Here is a 9,353-nt window from a genome sequence, read left to right as displayed (position 1 = left end):
CAGGAATCCTGGCGCTTCCTGTTTAAAAATTGCAAATTCTCTGATAACTCCCACCCCCTCCCCACTCCCATTAAAAGACACACAATCCATGTTCTTCTGCAATTAAAATGAAATGCCACTATATAGAGAGAGATCAGTTGGGCAATGTTTTCTTGATATATTTACAATTTTAAAGCAATTTGGAAGCCTACCAGTGCCTCTATCATCATAATAAAATGAATTCTAAATATCTATACACTTTGTTTCCTTTTGGTTTTTTATTCATAAAAAAATCAGAGCTACCCTTGCTCCCTTTACTCACCAGGATGTGGGACACTGAGCAGCACTGGGATGCTAGTGCCCTGTCCCTGCCATTCCCTTGCCTCTCAGTCCCAAGCCACAGCCCCACCAGTGCCCCTCACTCCTGACCCACAGCCCCTACGTATCCCCATTAGCTCCCTTCCAGCAGCAGCTCTGTCCCAGCACCAGGACATGAGTCCAGCTGCATTTGTCCCACCTGCTGTTTTGTGACTCTGAGCAGTACCAGCCCTTGCTGTTCTGCTCCCTGTGCCCAGGCCCCAGTAATCTTCATACTGTTCCTGGGACTGGGACTGAGGGACTGGGCTGGGCAAGCCTCTTCCTTTCCATGCCGGCCTCCCCCTTTAGAGGTTGCTCTAGCGGGGCAGGGGTGCTCTAAGGCAGGCTCTGGTGACCTCTCTTACCCAGAGCATTTCTTCATCCCCAACCCCCATCTATCACTCGCACACACATCCCTGCCTCCACCTCCACCCCTACTCCCAGTCCATTTCCCCCTCAGTGGTTCCTGGGACCAGGAGCTTCCCCCACCCCCAGGCTGGGGCCACATGTCCCAGCACTGCCATGGACATGGGGCAGGGCTGAAGTGTGGCAGCTGCCCCTGCAGCTGTGGCTCCTGCCAGCAGGTCTCATCTTGTCTGACAGCTGGGTACATAGGGTGTAAGATTTGTGGGGGGTGGGGATTGTGAGAGTGTGGGGGTGGGGTTGTGGGGCTGTGGGGGTTTGTGAGTAAGGGTGAGTATAAGGTTTGTGAGGATGTGGTTTGTAGGGGGCTGTGGGTGGTGGGAATTGTATGGGGGTGGGGAGGACTGTGGGTATAGGGGGACTGTGTGGCGGTGGAAGGGACTATGTGGGAGGGATGGGTCCCCTGATCACCTGCCCCTCCCCCCCGCATGGCGCACAGCACCCCTGCAGGAGCAGCAGCGGCTGTCAAAGCACTCGTAGCCAACTCTTGGCAGAGACCTTCTGTGGTTTCACATGGTACACATTGCCGGTGTGCACCCTCAGGCAGGATCAGGCTAGCTCTTGCTGTCACCCAGGCTCTTGGCACTGCATGGAAGAGTTACATGCCCTTGGGCTGGGCCAGGTCCTGCCTCCATGGAGCTGGCCCAGCCCAATGGTGCAGGGCATATCAAACTGCTTTGATATGCTGCAACAGGCAAGTGCTTGCTTGTCTAGATGCGGCCTTTGGGTCTGTCTATTGCACATCACATACCTCTACAGATGTATCCTGCTGTGTAAATTCAAGTGGTCTAGTTCATATAAATAATAACAACAGTGAAGATGCTCTTTACTGATATACAAAAGCAGTGCTCATTTTGGATGCTGGAAATCTCATTTGCAAAAGCTATTTTTTTTTTTCCTTCACCATTTCTAAAACCAAGAGTGGCTGCTGGGATTTTGCTTATGGTTAACCTACAACAAAAGCAAAATCCTATTTGCTTTAGGAGCAGATGAAGTATTGAACAATCATAATTATCCTCAGATTCTTATATCATAAAGTCTGAAGGAACCATTGTGATCATTCAGTATGACCTCCTGCATAAAACTAGTTCAAAGATATAATTCAGCTCAAAGGTGACTCTTTTTGGAAATTTATGAGCAAATGAAAACACAAAAAGGCAAAAGAACTCATTCATACTTCATAAAGAACTATGCTTATATCACAAGTATGGGAATATATGGTATAACATTTATTACTTTAATAACCAGTATGGATATAGAGCAGTGTTCTACAGCTGGCATTAAATTGCATACTTTTGGGGGCAAAAGATATCTCCTATGACCTCTTTGTACTGTACCTAACACAATGTCCCTGATATTTGTTGATCTTGTGGGCATAGCTGTTCAATACATTAATGCTAAAATTTACTTAAACTATTTTATTGAAAAACTTTTTTATTATATATTGTCCAAAAAGGAAGTTTTGGTGAAAAACTGAAAGTGGGAGGCATATGTCATATGTTTATATTTGTTTCAGTGAAATATGGTGAAAACAACATTTTTAATGAACAGGGAAACATTTGAGAAAGGTTATAAATTACTACCACTTGCAGTCAAACCATATTCTCTGTATCTATGGACTCATTTTAGGGCTGGCTTGACTGGTATTCCAGTGTAGGTATTTATTTTCCTCCTGGGATTTTGAGATCCTTTGAGTTAGCTTCATAAATTTTACTACAAAAGAATTTGCAATTTTTTAAAACAGATATATTAATGAGAAGGAGAAATCCTGTAATACTATGGTATTTTCAACAAAACATACTTGTTTATAAGACACATACATGGTAATAAGGATCCCCAGTTCATGTGTGTGAAATGGCTAGAGAAATATGAGTAACAGTGATAATGCTTATATGGCCCCTTTTAATCCACTCTGTTGACTGTGCTGAGCACACTAATATGTTAGCTGAGGAAATGTTGCTTCATCAGTATTTTCAGATGCAGTTCTAATATTGCCTACTACTATTTGTAAAGCTGAAAGGTCTTGATTGGGAACTTGACTGGGTACAATGAAAATGCAAAGTAAAAGAAACTGGTGTCCTCAATTATTTACAATCTAGTGCTAACTTTGCAGGTAACAGTAATGGAAGCACTTTGTTTTCTGTATTAGTTAAGATTTATTTCTTTTAATAATCTGCTATCTTGACAGCAACTCAATTTACCTTTCCTAAATTGTCTGGTCACAGCTATTTCCATATACCATTATGCTATTTTTAATGCCTTTTATTTTATTCATGTACACTTGCAAATTAATCTCATACTGCAGCTGTACTTGCTAAATTACAACTTCTGTAGCTGTCATATTCTAGAGTTACTGTGTACATACACAGCTACAACCTACACCCCTGGGGTACATACAGGTGTTACATTTAGATCAACTTATTCAAGGCTAGGTCAATCTAAATGGCTTGCTGTGCAGTGGTTCATAGGGTTTAGACTGCCCTAAGAGGGCACACCCAGTCTAAAGATAGTTCACCAGTTTTAGATAGACTTGGGTTAACTTGGCCTAATGAACACCTATATAAGTTTTATAGCACAACATCAGGCTGGGAAAGCCCAGCCACTTACTGCAACCCCACGGTGTTGCTGTTCCTACCATCTCCTCAACCCTGACTGGGCTATTTTAACACTCCGACAACCCTCATGGGCCCACCTCCTTCCCAAAACCTGCTACCTGCCCTCCTTCCTAACTCCTCCCCCCTCAAGTTACTTACCTTAGGTTGCTGCACTGCTCCTGGAAAGCAGTTAACCCTCCCAGCAAATGGCAAACCTAAACTAGGTTTTGTGAACGTTTGTTCATACCCATTACTTGCATCCTTTTAAACCTTTTAAAGCCATAACAGGTTGGTGAAAATTCTATTTTGCTAGACACAGTAAAACTTTCAAAAAGAACTGAACTTTTTTTTTTTCCAATTGTAAATTGCAGCAGAGCGTGGAAGATGTGACTTTCAAAAAGAATACAAATCAGGAAATTCTAGGTTTGTTATTAGAAATTTGGTTTTTTCTGATGGCCATCCTGACTTTATGCATGAGAAGATTTGTTTTATACGGCAGTCATTTTAGATTGTGTACATCTAAAGCATTCTGAACTGTTTTTGAGGGGTATCTGTTCTCAATGGAAGGAAGGCCATGGGAAATATTAAAAAAAAATTGGTGACAATAGTGTTGATCATGTAGAGCTTTACCTAGTTTGATTCTGTAGGCAAAAACTTCAATTAGTGTCTTCTCATCCTTTCTCAAGTCTTCTAATGGGGAGCCTTTGTTTTAATTTTTAATCTAGTTGAAGCTCACTTCAAACTGCCATGAGTATTTGTTTGATCATGTTTAACTTGTACTTTAATATTTAGGGGAACTTTTTGGGTCTTATACTTTTTTAAAACCTTATCTTTGCTTTTCTTCTTTGAAAGTGTCTTGCTCTGGGTACTTCAGAGCTGTTTGTTTCTGAAGTAATATGCTACTTTCTTAAATTTATTAAATCATTAACTTAGGTAGCTACTCTGGCTGCCTTAGATTTGCAATATCCTATCATCTGTCAGCTGTCCAAGCCTGTTTGCTGAATTCCAAATAACCAGATATGATATATAGAAACTGGGCCATTTGCTTGAGTAACTAAGTCTCTGTGTAAATCTCATTAGAGAATTCCACATCCCAAGATCTAATGAACAAGCAAGTTTTATACTGACAGGCAGAGGTTTGGTATGTATATGAATGGGTTTCAGATAAAATGTAACTAAACTCAGTATTACATTAACTGTACCGCTGCTACATATAATTAGCACAAAAACTGTAATTAAGGTTTCTCGTCATCTTAGCTTTAATTTAAAAAAAAAAAAACTACAAAATTTATAGAACTTACTTTAGAAGATACTTTTGCCTTCGCTTTGTCATAACCTTTTTCCTGCATTTCATTAGTTTTATTTTGCATTTAAACCAAGGATGAAGGAATAGGTCAGGGATTTCTGACCTGTCATCATGGAGACAGTTATTTTTGATCTAAAACGTATAGTCTGATCCCGTTGATTTATACAAGGATCATGGAACTTGCCTAGCAGAGAATGGAAAAGTAGCCTTAAACAGTAGCCTTAATGAAACTACTGTTTCACTTTTCAGTAGTTTAGCTGTTGTGCAGCTAAATATTTGTGCTTCCTAATACAGGAAGCTAAGAGTCTTGCTAGGAGGGGATGTTCAGAGATCCCTCAGGAACTGGGTTCTGAAGCATATAGTGCATGGGGATTTTGTTGAACTGTGAGTCCTACAGCACACTTGCAATACAAATACCATGTTAAGATTAAAAATGAATGTTTTAGATTTTCTTTTACAAAGGAAGGTTTCAAGATGTTCTGTTGATTTTGAATCAGTAGAATGATCTTGATACAATTAAACAAAAACAAATTCAAAAGCCCTCCTCTTTAATGCCTTAATATCCATTTTCGAAAAACGCGCAATGAATAATAAGATACAAAAGTTATTCTAATTGAGGTAGACAGTCTATTGTATAAAATTATGTAAGTTTCTAAGTGATAACACCATTTATTTTTCAAAACATTTTAAATGGATCCAAGTATTGCGTGGTTCTTTGCCAATATTCTACCACTGCTTTTCACACACACAAGAAAAAAAACCAACTTGGATATGATGAAGATAGGCTACAGTTGTTTAAACAGCTCACTGTTGCCACAGAATATTTTAATGATTAATTTTGTTTTAAAGTATTGTTTTTGGGGCTGATCTGAAGGTGGAGAACTCTAAATTACTAGCTGGTATTAGGGGATGCCTATTTTGAAACATTTCTGTCTGTAGAGGCATTTGAGAATGTTTTTTGTAATTTAAGAATGTTTAAATATACTTGAACAAGGATGTTATGGAAAAAAAAATCTTGGAAGTTTGGCCACTGATATTTCTACCAGTATTTTACAACATGGAGTAGGGGTTCTACTATGATCTAAACAGAATAGATAGGCTACTATATACTGCTATATACTGAAGTGATAGTGATAATAGTAGTGACTTACTGATAGTGGTTAAGACAATATGGGATAAGGGGAAATTATATGTTTTCAGGGAGAAACAGGTGACCATTTTTCTGCTAGGCTGTTTTGAGTGTAGCCATTGACTATAATATTTGATATATCTTTAAAATGGTTATAAATAGTTGGAAGCTAAATTCCTAAAATCGGTTTCTATTGAATGGAGTTTATTTTTTTTTGAGAAGCCATATGTCAGCATAGTAATTGCACTTTTCATTGAGCTTTACAGAGAGGAAGCATGCTAACAACAGTACTTGTTCGTGAAGGAAAAAGTGGGTGAGAAATGCCAGTTGGAGGCATTATGCTGAAATATTATGTCAGTATGTCTAATTAAAGTAACTTTGAATTCACCCTTAAGAATAAATATGCCCAGTGATTTTTGCAAATATTGGATTTTAGCACTCCTTACAGAAGTGAGCATCGCTAATGCTTTTATGGACTGAAGAACTGATGTCTGTCTTCAGAAGCTTACTCTAAATGTGGAAAAAAATTAAAGGAAGAGAAAAGAAAGTATTATATATGAAAACATAACTTGGCATGTGAAAAGTGCTTGGTGCAGTAGAGAGAGATTTCTTAGAATATTTTGGCAACTAAATTATGACTCACAATTATACATTTCCTCTTCTCATCTTCTATTGCTTTCTTTTTCCTTACATTTTTTCTCTTTTCCTCTTTGTTGCTTATTGTTTGTGACAAACATATATTTAGTCCATGTTGAGATGTGTAACTGATTTGTGTATTTCTGATGCTTGTGTTGCATTTAAAATTATATCAAAATTGTGTGTGTGTGTGTTTATCTTGGAAGAATGTTAATGTAGAACTAACACAACAATTGATTCCTAGTCCACTTTCCTTTCTCCCTCCCCCTGATCCTCTATAACGCTAGAGGTTTCTTTTGAATATGGTAATGGAACTGGCGAAAAATGTGCTGCATTCACGTTTCAGGAAAAAAAGTTAAATGTGCAAGGCTTACATATAAAAAGGTGACTGAAACCAAAGAAGCAGAATGCCTGGGGATGAAATATTGATGAGGAAAGGAGATCAACAGTTATGGACATATTGAGAACCCCAAATATAGAGGGAGGAAGGGGAAAAAAAAAACATTTGTAGCTGGCCAATAAAGGAGAACCAAGGATGTGAGTCACATGTACAGAAAGACTACTCAAAGCAGTTGGAGGTGAAAGTGTAGGGGAGTGGAGCAACATTTTGATTGGGATATGGCTAATGAGTGTTTAAAAGTAAAAGGAGTGCACTTTGGAGTATGGTCGATAGGGAGAAAGAGGAGAGGATGTGGATGAAAGAAGAGAAAGGGAGAAGCTGAGGACAAGTAAGTGTTTAGCAAGGGCATATATAATAAGTCATGGGCCATATGTTATAAAGACTGGTCTAAGAAGAAAGATGAGAAGGAGTCGGAGTGTGTGTGGAAAGCTCAAGTCCTATTTGCTTAATTCAGTCCTAAAACAAAACAAGCAGAAGGGCTCTGAAGGCAGCAGGCAGAAGCGATCAATGGAAGGTTTTATGTTAAGTTTCACTAACATGCTTAATAATTGATTAACTGTTTTAGTTCTGGTTTTTGTGTGAGTTAATTAATATAACCAAATTGCCTCTGTTGAGGTGATAGCTGCCACTAAAGAATTGATTAAGCAAAATAGATGAGTTCTCAGAAGGTAGGAGACAGGCATCTGAGAGAGAAAGCACAGTATGGGCTGGCCAGGAGCAGAGCTGGTGGGGAAAAAGGACCTTTTTGTAGTAGTCAAAGTTAGCATAGTCAAGGAACTTTCAAAAACACAGAGTTAGTTACAGAGTAAGCATTCATTGCCTCGTGAGAGGAGGTGAAAGTTAAACACAGAGGAAAGGGTAGGGCAGTTGATACAGACTACGATAATGCAGTCAACAGAACAGTGGATGTTCAGGACGGGTTGTTAGCAATGAAGAATTCTTTTATTTTATTTATTTATTTATTTATTTGGATTCAATTTGTCAAACTCTGTGCACATTTGACATTGGATAGAAGCAGGTGATGATGATGGGGAGAAAATTTTGAAATAGTGGTGAGAGCACAAACAGCTTCCTGAAGGGTTCCAATCATATTTTCTGAGTCAATGAAATCCTAGCAATATAAAATTGGTATAACATTAAAAAATGTTGATGGAGAATAAAACTTTGTACCAAAATAAATTACAAAGAGGTATTATTTTGAGTGGTACTCACTTTCATATGTAATTCAATAAGCATTTCCATTTTTGTTTGGACCTACCGCTTTTGCAGAACATCAAGCCTTAACCAAATCAAAGCTTCTCTTGAAAAGAAAAATAAATAATTTGCAACCAGTACTTACATTTGGAATTCTGTGTGTGACAAAGGTCTGCAGATGAAATAGACCACAGTATACATGTTGCAAGTTATTTCATCATTAATTAGATTTCATTTCAATAATTTAGATGTTTTTAACTTTTGATGAGAACCAGTCAATTAATAACTCTATTTTCTATGCTGAATATTTTAAAGGTATGCCATCAAAGGTGAAGAGTTCAAATAAAAGTATTACAGAATAAATTATCATCTGAATACAGAGATTAAAGCACATGGTGTATAGTTCCTGTTGGCATGTTCTCATCTTAAAGGTCAAAAGAGCATAACTAATCAAATCAAAATTAGTTTATTTTTGCTTTTCTAGAAGCAAATAAATGTCATCTGATACAATCTAACGAGAGGGGAAATTAAGATGTATCCATTAAAGGAAATGTAGATTCCTTAGGATGAAAATGGGAGCTATAGCCTTATACTTAATATTCCTCATTTAGTAGTAATTATCCCTTGATCTTGCATTGGTTCTCTTAATTTATATACATCTTTAGAAGATGAAAATTTTTGTGATATATTATGCAGATCCTGTATAGCACTCTGACTTCGGTTAAACTAGCAAAATAATTCTGAATACGACAGTATGTGTGGTGTATTAACTATCCTTGAGAAAGGAGCAGCACATACTTGTTCTGCTTCAGGAGCAAGTAGGAGCTGAATAATGACTTTAAGTTGCTGTTCAATCCCCAGTCCCCATTCTTATTTGAGAAGGAAGAGTAAAATAATCCTTAATACTTTTATATGGTGTAGATTGCCCTTCAATGTCAGCTACGCGGCACTGGCTGGCATGTTAAGAAGCCAAAGTCAAGGCTGACTTACTTGGGGGAGAGGGAAGTCATTGTTCTTTCCCTTTCCATACCTCTGCCTCAAGGAGAGCCTTTAACCTCTGTCTGGTCATAGTGCAACTTCCAATATTTGGCAAAATATTAAGTTGTGATAGGCATGCATGCTATTATAAATCTGAGTCCAAACAAGTAATAACGCTAGGTGTAGCTCTCCCAACCTGACTTTTCTCTTTCTATTACATTTTCTTAGAAGTAAAGGTTTAGCCAAGTTTTACTTGATGAAGATTTTTTTAACACTTGAATTGGCAGGTTATGCTTGGCTTGGATCTCTAGAAATCCCATCAGGGATCTCTGGAACACAAATAGGAAATAAGCCAGC

At 38.2% G+C, this 9,353-nt stretch overlaps 1 protein-coding gene across 3 annotated transcripts in view; it reads left to right on the top strand.

Annotated features, from left to right (window-relative positions):
- CSMD3 (CUB and Sushi multiple domains 3) overlaps positions 1 to 9,353 on the top strand; it is a 1,313,655-nt gene that overhangs the window by 130,654 nt on the left and 1,173,648 nt on the right. The window lies entirely within an intron of this gene.

The sequence above is a fragment of the Alligator sinensis genome, unplaced genomic scaffold (genome assembly GCF_000455745.1).
Source record: "Alligator sinensis unplaced genomic scaffold, ASM45574v1 scaffold112_1, whole genome shotgun sequence".
In the NCBI taxonomy this organism is placed as follows: Eukaryota; Metazoa; Chordata; order Crocodylia; family Alligatoridae; genus Alligator; species Alligator sinensis.
This window is presented reverse-complemented; position numbering and strand designations above follow the sequence as displayed.